Genomic DNA, 14,022 nt, shown 5'->3' with positions numbered 1-14,022 from the left:
CTCAAACACATCCATCACAACGTTATTAAATTTACAAACTCCAATACAATTGTATCTACAAATTGCAACTCGTACAGTTCAAATGATTAAGAGCGTTTATTTATGCATCTTAGCTCTTGTGTTGTGTTGAACTATCTTTCTTTTTTCCAATATTGCTTGTATTTATTCACGTTACATATCCATGATGAAATAATCACATAACAGTTACAAATCTTCATTTAAGATCAAGTTTTTTTTTTCGGATTCACAATGGGGGTCTCCCATCAACTATTTGATTAGAGAATTTGACTTGTCTGTTGAGTCCAAAATTTATATCATCTTCAACGTATCATTTTGCATTGGAAGTGTTGATCTCAGTGCCACAAGGATAAGAGTTGAAGGTAAGATATGCCTCCTCATGAAGACCAAAGAGGTCCCCATCTCATGCAAAGTAAAGTTGCACAAAGGTAAAGCTGCTTCGAAATTAAATCTAGGATTTGAGCTTGATGTGGCACTTTGTAATGAACCTTATTTGCGCTAGTGGAATAGGCTTTGTGGAGCCCCAAGTTTTTTTAACCCAAAAGTGGTTTTTTTTTTTTTTTTGGGTCAAAACATCTTGTGTTTAGTGTTACTTATTGCTTAACTCATATCTTATTTATTAGCATTCACCACATGCATCCTTAGTCTTGCTAAATATTACATGCCTTCAACCATGCTCACACAACGTATCAACAAGTAATAAATTGGATCATTGTTGACTAGAATATCTTCTAGTAACCTAGGTTGTATTACTTGAACTATGTTGGTTGTCTAACGGTTATGTACTTAGTTGACTAGTGAGTTTGACTAGTCAATCTAGCAGATTGTGCTTTTAATTTCAATATATTCCACCTGATACCAATTTCAGGATTCGAAAAGGATTCTTTCCCCTTGTTTTCTTTTTGGATAGCAAATTATTAAATTTTGTGCCTTGCAAGACAATTTAGGTTTGGGTGAAGCAAAGTGCAAGGAGATATCACAAAAGAAATACTGCAAAAATGTCCTGTCAATGATGTACCATGACAAGAACATACACAAGTTTTTTTTTATTTTTTATTTTTTATTTTTATTTTTAAATATCAAACATTCTTCCTTTTAGATTATAGAAAACCCTTTGTTTGCTCAAAAATATAACTTTGAATCTCTATCTGAGATCTCCGAATCACTATCTAAGATATTAGATTCGCTATGTGAGTCCCCCAGACCATGATAAAAGATAGTGTAGATGTGGTCTAGGTTTTGCCGAATGAGAACTGAAGCAGCGGAAATCATCTTGCTCCTACTCACCATCTCAGCAACTTTTGATGTAGTATTTTCATCATGATGAACAATGACCATTTTCTTCAAATTTTGAGAAATGCTCTAGAATATACGTTGAAAATTCAATTTCATTAGATCCATAGGATTTCTCTATGCTTACCTCCTTAAGCTGGTGAATGAAATCAAAGTTTCACAGTTTTCAATATTCATTACCAAAGTAGCTTGCCTAAAAACATAAAAACAAATTAATTTGCATGAAATCATAATTAGAATTATGAACTAATATAATCTACTGAAAATTCGACCTAACTTTTCCTAAAATAGGGATGAGCCCAAATTGAAGCACCAGTATGTAATCACATTTATATCAACACATACTCGAAAGGCCACACTTAATGGATCTCTGACCCTTAGTTACATGCATATTGATAGTTAAGAGCATAGTTGCCTAAATTTCGAGTTCCATTAATAGAGCTGAGTAGATAACATACTTGGTAAGAATGTGTCAGAGCTTTGGGAAGAGGCTTTAACATCGAATGTAACCACTGCTACGTCTATTGAATCTTGTCTGCACTGAGAGTTGATATGGACACCTATATATTGAGCTGATAGTTACCGGTAATATGGGATACAATTTCATCCACTAACCATAGCTAGTGAAAGCTGAATAAGATAATCATGTCATTGCCGAGTAATCTCTAGGCAATGATAAGCTGAGAATATAACTGCAATCATGTCATTACTGAGTAATTTAGAGATATAACAAGATGAGAATATAACTGTAACCATGTCATTACCGAATAATCTCAAGAGAATGACAAGCTGAGAGTATTACTGTGACCATTTAATATCGAGTAATCTTGAGGTAATGACAAGTTGAGAGTATGACTGTGGTACACCAATACGCATGTAAGTTGATGTATATAATCATCCATTAACCTGGAAGCTGGAAATATAATCATGTCATTGCTAAGTAACCTCTAGGCAATGACAAGTTGAAATGACATGTCCACGATGTGGACAAGATAGAAATACTCATACACGTTTAAGATGTGTCCTACGGCCATGAACATGGTACAAGCTAATAATAAAAATGTGTAATCATGTCATTTCCGAGTAATCTCGAGATAATGACAAGTTGAGAATATAAATGTAGTATCCCAATACACGTATAAGAAGATTATATATACATATATGTGTATATATATATATATATATAATTATCCACTAACTGTAGCTAGTGGAAGCTGAAAATATAATCATTTCATCGCCCACTACTAGTCCTCTCTTGGGCCCAAACCCCACTCACCTGAGAGATTATTACTAGGCTGAGGATTGTGGGTTTTTAACTCAAGTTAGCCTATTCTCAACCCAAACTGTTATTTCAAGCCCAAATAATATTTTAACATTTTTTTAACAATAAAACTTACAGAAGCTATCAGCATTGTTTACTTTGAACAACACAATGACCAGATTTGATAAATTGAAAACATTGACCAAAATATACTCTGACCTACTTTTGATGTTACTACTGATCAATCCATCTCAGATATGGTTGTACGCGAATGTGGAGGGCGATAGGTCTATCTGCAGTATAACAATACAATGCATCAAGGGCCTGTTAAGTTGGCTCTAACACCAAATGTTGGAATATATATATATATATATATATATATGATAAATAGATTTTATATTATATAGTTAACCCTATTCTTGGTATATTTTGGTTAATATTTTGAAAAAATTTTGATACTTTAAATTGTATTTCCAATATAGGACCTTCGACTTCCTCTGGAGCGAAACGTGGTCAAATGGATGAATTTTGGAGTAATTCCAGTTGGAGGACGTTCGTGACTCACTTAGCTCGATCGTATCAAAATATCAGATTTTTCCACAAAGCGGTTATTTTCTGGCAATAAAATAAAGAGGCAGTGCGTGGTATTGGAAAGTGACGTTTCTGGGCTTGAATTACATTTTTGGAGCCCAAGATGACCTCGGATAGGTTTGAGGCCTTATGGAGATGTGTTCAGAATGTCCTGTTCTTTAAAACAAGCTATTATGGGCCGGATTTGGAGGATATTTGAGGCTAAAACATGGCTGAACAGTTCCCTTGCAGATTCTTCTAGTTTAATTAGGACTTTATTTAATATGTTATTTTATTTTATTACTTAGTTTCCTAGTTGGAACAAAAGACTACATTTTAGGGTTTGTGTGATGGCATAGCAACATATATTGCTTTGCCATTCTCAGTTTGAGCTACGCTTTCTTTTATGCAAACTTGGAGACGGAGAGAATTGCTAGGGTTCTTGAAGTTTTTCTACTTTAAGGTGTTTTCAATCCTTTTCTTTATAATAATATTTTCTATGATTTTAATTATGAATATGCGTAACTAATTCGTTTTGTTAGGGTGAAACCGTGAGCCTTAGCATGAATATGTAATTTTTATTTAATTGCTTATGATTGATTGCATGCATGCTTTGAATTATTGATCACTCTTTCAAACTATCTATTTGTCTTAATGCCTAATCACCATTAGGATCTTTAGAAAAGTAATTTGATGCAATTTTGATCAGAAGGTTCCTTGAAATTGATGCTGGCTTCTTGAGATTAATAATTGTAATTTCACTTAGGATGAACACCACGTCTTAAGGGTTGCATGTTTTTTCAAAAGGTTTTCATAAAGCATAATGAGTCTCTCATGTTCAGATTTGATCCGAACGTCCGAATGGGTTACATGTTAGATATACGTTCTATGTTAGAGGTTCCAAATAGAATATAAATTAGGAAAACCTAACCTTCAAAGTGGCATGTGTAGATCATAAGTAATTGATAAAAATACATAGGATTGCTAGGTGATGGTGGAACCCTCGTGCTTTTATAATTGGTATTTAAAACTCTTTTCTTTTATCATATCAATTAGGGCAAAATTACTATTGGTTTTTAATTAAAATTCGTATTTAATATAACCCAAATTCAAAGTCACCTTTCTCAATTTTTAGTTTTAAGTAGTTAACTAGGAAGTGTTTCTAGATAAATTATTCAAATAGTCCTTGAGGAGAACGACCTTGCATGAGCATCTATACTACAATAACCTTGTATTCATGCAAGTATTTTTAAGTGATTTTATCCCTATTTTTTGCAAGTGGTAAAAATCCCTATCAATATACATATACACTTAAACTAACAGCAAACCCTAGAACACAATCCAATTAGATTATCGAGTTCTAATGCAGTAGACATGGTTGGGATTAAAATATGACTCTTCTACTCACTAGGAGACCTGTATTCTCTTATGGTGATAGTCCCAAATACAAAGACAACATTCTCTGTGAGCAGGGAATAAAGCAAGGTTTACACAACTTCCATCTATCGTGGGAGTTGGTTATAGATCCCATTACTTTCAATTCCAATCATGGATGAGTGAGAGCAAGTACGTGCTTTAGTTTGAAACACAATGGATGTAACTCCTCGATTATAGGGAATGGTTTTACACGTATACAAAACTCAACATGATTTATAATTTAAACATGCTGACTCACCTTTATCACTACTAGTTGAGTTCAATAAGAATTCTTAAACCAACATCATGATGAACAATGGCCATTTTCTTCAAATTTTGAGCATGCTGGAGAATATATCTTGCAAACTCGATTTCATTAGATCCATAGGAATTCTTTAAGCTTAGCTCCTTAAGCTGATGATTGCAAGGAAGGTTTTGCCGTTTCCAGTATGCATTACCAAAGTGACTTGCCTGAAAACATAAAACAAATGAATTTGTTGTGCAAAAAAAAAAAAAAAAAAAAAGAGCAATTATTTCAAAATTAATTGATAAAAACATAAGTTTCTAAATTTATCTTTTGACGATAATTTTTGGGTGCCTCTGTTTAACCCAACTATTCCATCAACTCACCAAACTACATATGTTGACCTAACCCCTTCTAAAAATGAATGTAATAATATGAAGTATAAGCAATATACTCCAAAACTAACCCCATTATACCCGAAGAAGGATGTACGGTAGCACACTGCCGAACCTCTATAATGATGATGATCAATAGATCTTACATTACACATTAAGAGCCGATTTGTCAAACATGTAAGTGAGATGTCTCAAAATTTAACTTACTTGATCGTGAGTTCAATACGTAATTATTATAATTGCCCAATTGTGTGACTTACCCCAAATCCTCACAACATAAAAAATAGAACATAAAAGAAACTAGCGAACCCTATTGCTGTCATTTACTCTGCAGTTAAATTTTGAGTTTTCATTCTTTTAGTAGCTTTCCTTAAGAAATTGTTGGGCTTAAATAAAGTTGCCTAAATTATAAGAAAATGATTTTACAAATTAGCACAAGAAAAATGTGTGTCGTGTGCGCCAGAGGGAGATTAATAGGCAATATAGACTTTCACTTACTTTTTCGGGAGCCAAATTTACACAGCTAGCCGCTGTGCACAAAATATCCAGATTAGGCATTCTCCTAAGAAGAGTGACCACTGCAGGAACAAGCTTGTTCTTCAAGGTTTCACAATCGATACTCAAGTTCCGAATATTATCCAATATTAGTGTTGGCGTGGAGCCTTCCATGTACAGAGGCTGCAAGTTTTTCCAAAAAAAAAAAAAAAAACCTTAATTAGTGAGACAGAGAACAAGAATGGTCACAATCTAGATTAATATAATCATTAATCTGTCAAAAAATGAAAGCCAAATGCTTTTTAAGTTACTTCATCGTACAGAAAAAAAAATAGAGAAAATTAGAATTAGATACCTCATTTTAGACTTTTGTAGACTAAACATTTATGCTTTTTGAGTTTTTTATTAAACTTTTGAAACATTTGATTAAGATACTCAGACTTGAACTACTTCATATTAATTGAAATTAATTTACATTTAAATATCTGCTATATATTTTAAATAATTTCAACTATATTTAAGTCTAAAAATTTATACCTTTCAAATCTAAATGTACACCCACGCCAAATGGTAACGTATCAACATCAAATGAAAACATACCCACCCCAAATTAAAACGTACCCAATTATAAACTATATTAAAATGAATATTCATCTTTTTGGAATGTTTAAAAATATGTTTGATTCATACACAATGGAGATAGTCTTGTTTTTTTGTAGATAAGTCTCTTGAACAACTTTTAGTTGATCGGAGATAAATCCTTATTATTGTAGACAATGCTAAATAATAACGATAAATCATATAATTTTGAATTAACAAAAAGGCTATTGTTCGTTGATTAATGACTCTTTCTGTAAAAAATTAATTAAAGTAATTTAAACTTTTACATTGTTAACAACTCTTTCTATTAAAAAAAATAATTAATTAAGGTAATTCCTCATTATTACGACAAAAGTAATAAAACTTATGTTTTGAAAACAAACGTACCACACATTCAAATGTACCAAAAATTCAAATATACCAAGAAGCCAAATGGACCAAAAATTCAAATGTACCATTATAATCAAACGTACCGATATAACCAAACGTACCTAACAACGAGTTTTGTTACATTCTATTTATGTAACAGCCCGTTCCGTAAATTTTAAAAACGTGCGTGTGAAAAGACGATTTTGCCCCTAGTGTGATTTCTTTACGTTGTGTGGTTATTTTTGGTTGGTTGTGGCTGATGGTGGACCACACATTTCCCCCACACACACACACATTCCCCCTTTCCCTGTCTCGTGCCATTTCCCTTCCCATTTTCATATCCATTGTACGGACACACACACAAACACACCAAATCTTCACAGATCGAAGGAACAAAGTACATATCCATGCTCGTGAGGCTTGTAGGAGTCCAACCATACCCATTTCAGGTAACGTTACCTTTATTTTCACGTCGAACTTGAGATACCCAATTTTTGGCACTGTTCATGCACACGTAATTTCTTATGTTTTTGGGAATTTCAAGCTTGTAGAAAGCTTGGTGAGGTCCCTAGGAGGCTCGGGGTGGTTCGTTTGAAGGTTTTGGACGTCGGGATCGCGAGTTTCAAGGTTGGCCGGAGTTGGGGGTATTTTCCAAGCGAGATTTCGTGGATTTTAGCACTTGAAAGTGGTATGAACTTGTTCCTCTCGTTGTAAGCTTCATTTTGGTACCAATTTTTGAAATTTGGTTGAAAAACGAAGAAGATAGGACGATTTGAAATTTTCCCGATTTTCCGGCGCTGGCGACGGCGCCGGAGCCTCGCCGGAAAAGACGACGGAATATTCCGTCAATTTGGACGGAATATTCCTAACGCCGTTGACGGAAACCATTAAAGATAACGGAATATTCCTAACGCCGTCAGCGTGCCAGGCAAGTGCCTGCTCGTGGCCGGCGCGTGTGGCCATGCCTTGGTCGGCGCGTGGGGGCGCGTGCGGCGGTGAAAATTTTTTCTAAAAATTTGGGGATGTTCCTGAGGTTGAGTAGATCACGTTGGTGTATTCATACACCCCATTTGAGAAATGTATGAGAAGTTATTTCATAAGGTTTGTTATGTGCTTTAAAAATTAACGTTTTTATAGTTATTTCGCATATAGGTGAGACGTATCCCGAGGACGAGCGTGGTCACTCGAGGCAAGGGGGTTACGACCCTTCTACGTACCAGTGAGTGGGCTTTTGGTTTTCCGTATATACCTATATACTTATACTTTTCCCAGAAATTGATTTGAAGCGTTTATTTATTTATATGCTATGCATTATATTGCCGTTTGTTTTACATCATTGGTTGTATATATATATATATATATACATGTATGTGGGTGCTGTGGACGCACAGGTAGGTGCTAGGTGAGTATGATTTATGTTTACGTTTAGTAGTGATTTGAGATGCCTAGAGAGCTCATAACCTGCACCCCCGGTGTTAGTGCTCCCGCCCAGAGTTGGGCACAGTCCTTCACGTGATGTTCACCTCCCGCACCACACGCTCATCTTGGATCCAAGTTCGATGCACAGGCTTGTCGTACAGACCACTTTAGGTGGTTCCAACTCGTAGGTGACCCGCGATTATTCGCCTAGCCTTTACGTGATCGTAGCACTTGAGCGTACTTAGATTACACCCAGGCTTGTCGTACAGACCACTTTAGGTGGTTTCGACTCGTGTGCAGGTATAGTTAGTGAGATTGAGATTTGAGTTCTAGCTTCAGCCGTACAGGTCACATTAGTTGACTCCGGCTGACAGATTTCAGGGTTTTTGATATGACATTACTTGAGCCCTTGCATTTTACTTTGATGTTTTGGCATAGCATATTCCTGAACATGACATATATATATATATATATATATTCTATTTTCTGGGAAGTATACAGGTTTTACGGCCAGGGGTTAGAACTTATTTATTAAATTGGTTTTCAAAAAGCTTTGTTTTTGCCCACTCACGCTTTTGTTTTGCGCCCCTCCAGGTTCTAGTTGGCTAGCACATTTGGTGGCTTCCCTGAGGATTTTCCCGGCATATCTGACAGACCACCACCAGTGTAGGACCACCTTCGGGTGTGCTTTTGTTGTGTCGTTTCCTTTTGGACTGCATTAGGCTTCATGCTCTGAACTTAGGGTCACACTTACGCTTGCACTTGTTTGTTGTTACTTTGTATAAAGCTAGTTTTTATTTATTCGTACTATTTATTATTATTTTATTTGCTTCCGCACTGTGCACATGGCTTCGTCACTTCCACGTGACGTCCAGCATGCCCTGATCTCGATCGGGGTGTGTCAATTTAACTTACTAAAATAAATATTTTAATAAAAAATAAAATCTTAAATCATCATAATAAGAGATGCATAAAAATGGGAGGAAAAAAGGGAATGCTAACTTGAATAGACTTTTAATGAAATAAAATTAAAGTACTAAAATTGTAGGGAAAATGTTTAATCAAATTTGCAAAAGGAAGAGGTGTTTAGTCTATGCCATTTAAAAACGAGGCGTTTATATCAAACGTCCCAAAAATATATATATAAAACATTTCTTTTGTAATTTTTTTTTTGAGTTCTTTAAAAATCGGTTCAAAAAATGAGAGGTTTTTTTTTGTTTTTTTTATGTTTTTCTTCTGGAAGAACCAAAAGGTAGTTTAGCTTCCATTTCAAAAATTGTTAAAAAAAAAAAAAAACAAAAATCGTTTTTTTGACCTTGCTTTTTCATTGGATCGTTATAAGGGGCTCATAGCTAAGATCTGTGCTAAGGTTTTAGTAGAAAAGCAAATAGGATCTTGATATGAATGCCGTCTATTAACCAATTTTTTGGAAATTATTTTTTTGATAATTGAACGATGTTATAGGTATATATAACATGCATATCTCTATTCCAATCTTTTAAGTCCTCATACCATTTCGGAAATTGAAATTAAAAATTTAACCTTCCCCCTCCAAACTCATTTTTTTCTAGCCTCTAGCCCATCATATGATATTTATCTGAATAAAACCCAATGATTAGGATCCAACTAAGCAACTTACTAAATTAACTTTGTGTGTCCGTATTTATATTTTTTGGATCCCTAATATACCCCATCTACGCCAGTATGGAAAGTTCTTGTAATTTTGTTTTAATTGATCATGTGTGTGACATCCCACATCGCCCAGGGGAGTGATCCTTATATGTATATTCTCATCTCTACCTAGCACGAGGCCTTTTGGGAGCTCACTGGCTTCGGGTTCCATGAGAACTCCGAAGTTAAGCGAGTAGTGCACGAGAGCACTCCCATGATGGGTGACCCACTGGGAAGTTCTCGTGTGAGTTCCCAGAAACAAAATCATGAGGGTGTGCTGGGGGCCCAAAGTAGACAATATTGTGCTACGGTGCGCCCTCCATGAGAACTCCGAAGTTAAGCGAGTAGTGCGTGAGAGCACTCCCATGATGGGTGCCACTGGGAAGTTCTCGTGTGAGTTCCCAGAAACAAAACCGTGAGGGTGTGCTGGGGGCCCAAAGCAGACAATATTGTGCTACGGTGCGCCCGGGCCAGTGAGCTCCCAAAAGGCCTCGTACTAGGTAGAGATGAGAATATACGTATAAGGATCACTCCCCTGGACGATGTGGGATGTCACAACGTGCATTGAATTTGGCAAGATCTTGTAGCCATGAAATATGGTTCTAGATGGAGGAATTAATTTGGAAATTTTTTTAATTTCGACAATAAATGTCAATTTGTATATACCTAATTTAGTGTTTATTTTCAACAATATCTATTGTTTAATTTTATGAAAATAATTTACCTACTATGAAAATTAATTTAATGAAAACAATATCTATTGTTTAATTTTATACCTACAGTATAATTACATGAAAATAGTTTACCAACTATGAAAATTAATTTTTTGAAAACAATATCTATTGTTTAATTTTATTAAAATAATTTACCTACCGTATAATTACACGAAAAAATTTACGTACTATGAAAATTAATTTTTTGAAAACAATATCTATTGTTTAATTTTATGAAAATAATTTACCTACTATATAATTACATGAAAATTAATGTGCCTACTTTTTGAACTTGTAACAAAATTAATTTACCTACTTCTTTTTATGGTATTAGTATACATAAATGTAGAATATATGTCCATATATATTTGATCTAATTAGGTTTTGGATTGGAGTTGTTCACACAAAATTAAAAATATATTAAACAAAATAAATGTCTAAAAGAAACGTATAAGAGATTTGGTGGCATGATTTTGTAAATAAACACAAATTTACGTACATCTTTTATCCAACATGACATTATATTTAAAATTTGAGTTTTATTCAGAAGTTATAATATATGTGGGTTGTTGTTTAGAATTTGCAATGATTTAAATCTAAGGAGCCCAAATTGAAATAATAGTATACGGACGATATTTTTAGCTATTACCAATGAAAGTAATATAATATATCTTCTAAGAACTGATTGGGTTACTAACAAAGAACTTCACACACACACACACACACACAAAGAACTGATTGGGTTACTAACAAAGAACTTCTCACACACACACACACACACTCTCTCTCACACACACACACACACACAGGCAGAGAGCACATACTTTGTGTGTGTGAACAATTTCTCTTAATAAGTGCATACTTTTTTTAATATTACATAATTATTGTTTTGTCCTCCTTATGTAAATATTTTGTATCAAAAGTGAGGGTAAAATTGAAAAAATAAGTATAAAAAAGAGGGTAAAATAGAAAAAATAGGGATATGGTTGTCATTTTGTCAAAAGGTACAAAATTACTATTTTGCCCTCCTTTTTATCAATAGTGTGTATTAAAAATGAGGGTAAAATAAGAAAAGAAAAAAGTGGCAAAAAGTTGACAATGGGGGTCCTCTTAATAATAGTATGTATGTATGTATGTATGTATGTGTATATATATATATATATATATAAAGATATGTGTGTGTGTGTGTGTGTGTGTGTGAATGTTAAACAGAAGGTGCAGCATAAATAAGAACTTACATTTCCCAGTAATTAAGTATTTCTCTTACAAAAAGGTCAGAAGGATATATGAACTTCACCTTGACGGTCTTCGTGTGTATAATAAGAACTTTTGCGAGCATATACTGCGAAGAACCTCAAGTATTTTGCCAAGCTCATTTTTCCGAGGCTCTAAACAAATCTCAACTTTTTCCAAACTCTCAAATTTTCCCAGATTTTGGCTACTTAATGGGCCGTCCCATTTCAGATTTTTAAGATTTGGAGCAAAAATCTTCAACGATGTGCTACTTTTCATGCTTGTTGGTACAAACCAAACCATTCCATAGCATATATATATTTTCAAGTTTCTCACAGGATATACTGAGATGGACGCCACCATGATTGATAAAAGAAAAGGATTCCGAAGACGAACTTTCGATGGAGATATCTTGTATGTCTTTGATAGATCTAAGATGTAACTCCTTGAGGCATTTGCAACAGCATGAGATCCATTTGAAAAGACTCTCATCTACTATTTTAACATAACACAACGATAGGTAACGGAGATTACTAGAAAAGGATAGAGATGGCCCTTCAACCACGTCTGAATTGATTATACCCAAGGAGACGGATAGAGAGCTAATGCAAGATGAAAGATGGCAACGAAAACTTACTAATAACACAGTGATCGAAATCGAGATCAAGATCTTCAACATTACACGATCCACTTGAGTAATAGTCGAGAATAATCATCACAATATTTCTTCTCGTTTTTTCTTGTAGAGAAACTCAAGTGGATGCGGATTCATTGCATGTTATGTCCACGAAAATGCAAGTATCTATCAAAAGAACTCATCAGGCTCGCTAGATGCGATTTGGTTTGTTCTTCGTTGTGATCTGTACAAAAATCCAATATCGGAACTGATAGATGAAATTGTCTGCATCTTTTGGACAGAGCACCGACCTGAATGAGGTATTTGAAATCAACGAAGGAAAGAATATGATGAGCAACTTCCTCTGGAAGATCACTAAATCTGTCTATTCCACCCTCAGAAGAAGTTCCTTCACAGTGACAACCTGCCGGGAACTGATGCTTCTTAAATTTCAGGTTGACGGGCCATGGGTCCACTTCAACAACACCAATACTGTCCCCACTTGGCCACCTGCTCAATTCGTCAAGTGTGGGGTTTTAATATAAAAGGCCTCGGTTTTATTAGAGTGGGTTAATTATATTTAAAGGGCTTGTTCTCAAGCTCTGTGGGCGATATGGGACAGAGGAATTCTAACACTCCCCTAGACGTGAGACCCTATTTTATGGGTCACACGTGGAGTTCCACATATCGGCAAGCACATGGAGCCAAGCCGGGGCTCACCCCTTCGCGCTGGGCCAATGCACGTGGCAGCTTTTAGCCCACGTGGAGCACGGACCCGTCCCTAGCTCTGACACCATCTTAAATTTCACGTAGACGGGCCATGAGCCCACTCCAACAACACCGATACTGTCCCCACTTAATCACCTGCTCAATCTGTCATGTGTGCGATTTTAATACAAAAAGTCTCGATTTTAGTTAGAGTGAGGTAATTCTATTTAAAAGGTTTGTTCTCAAGCTTTGTGGCTGACTGATAATGCACCCCATGATAGTGTTTGTTGAAAGTGGACGTCGGATCTTCTAAAAAAAAATCCTTTCCTGCAACCAACTATTGCAACAATATATCAAAACTATACCCTCAAGAAACTTTTGCAGCTAAACAGGATGCACTTTCCAGGCACTACCACAATCAACTAAATTTTAGAAAACCCCAAGCGAAAACAACAAGCCCACCAGTTTTTCCGAAAAGCAAAGTGTACAAATATACAGAAATCCAAATTGAAATCAGAGTTTTTGAAATATAAAATCGCATATTCTGCAAACAAATCACTTACAGATGGTGGCTGAATCAATTCTTCTTCGGCAATGAAGTCTCATGGGAAGAGTATGTAGATTAGAGTAATTCGAAATTTTGGTTTTGAAAAGTCTATCAATTTTAGAGATATTGATTTCTCTCTGTTTGCCTTCATTTATACTAAAGAGAGAGAAAAACTTGTTGTCCATGTAATACAAAAATAGAAAATAATCACCATCGTAAAGAGTAAACCAAATCTACTAAGGATTTACAATCACACTAATACTAGGATTTATGTTACAACATTCCTCTTGAGTTTAATGATTTTCAGTTGTCTCATCTCCTTTCTTAATTTGGTTGATGCATGCTGCTTTATCTTCATAAATGGTTTTAGCGGCTGAATCACTTCTTCTTCGGCAATGGATTCGTTAATGAGCAGTGCCTGCCCTTTTTCTAGATGCGAAAAGACGTAATTAAC

At 35.1% G+C, this 14,022-nt stretch overlaps 1 pseudogene; it reads right to left on the bottom strand.

The window, feature by feature from the left end:
* Nucleotides 1-5,539: 5,539 nt before the first annotated feature.
* LOC125468815 lies at nt 5,540-13,297 on the bottom strand (annotated as a pseudogene).
* Nucleotides 13,298-14,022: the final 725 nt, after the last annotated feature.

This window comes from the organism of the source record quoted next, unplaced genomic scaffold (assembly GCF_019419815.1).
Source record: "Pyrus x bretschneideri cultivar Hongxiangsu unplaced genomic scaffold, Pyrus_bretschneideri_v1 Contig4, whole genome shotgun sequence".
In the NCBI taxonomy this organism is placed as follows: domain Eukaryota; kingdom Viridiplantae; phylum Streptophyta; class Magnoliopsida; order Rosales; family Rosaceae; genus Pyrus; species Pyrus x bretschneideri.
Note: the sequence above shows the minus strand (reverse complement) of the source record. Positions and strands in the feature narration are given on the sequence as shown.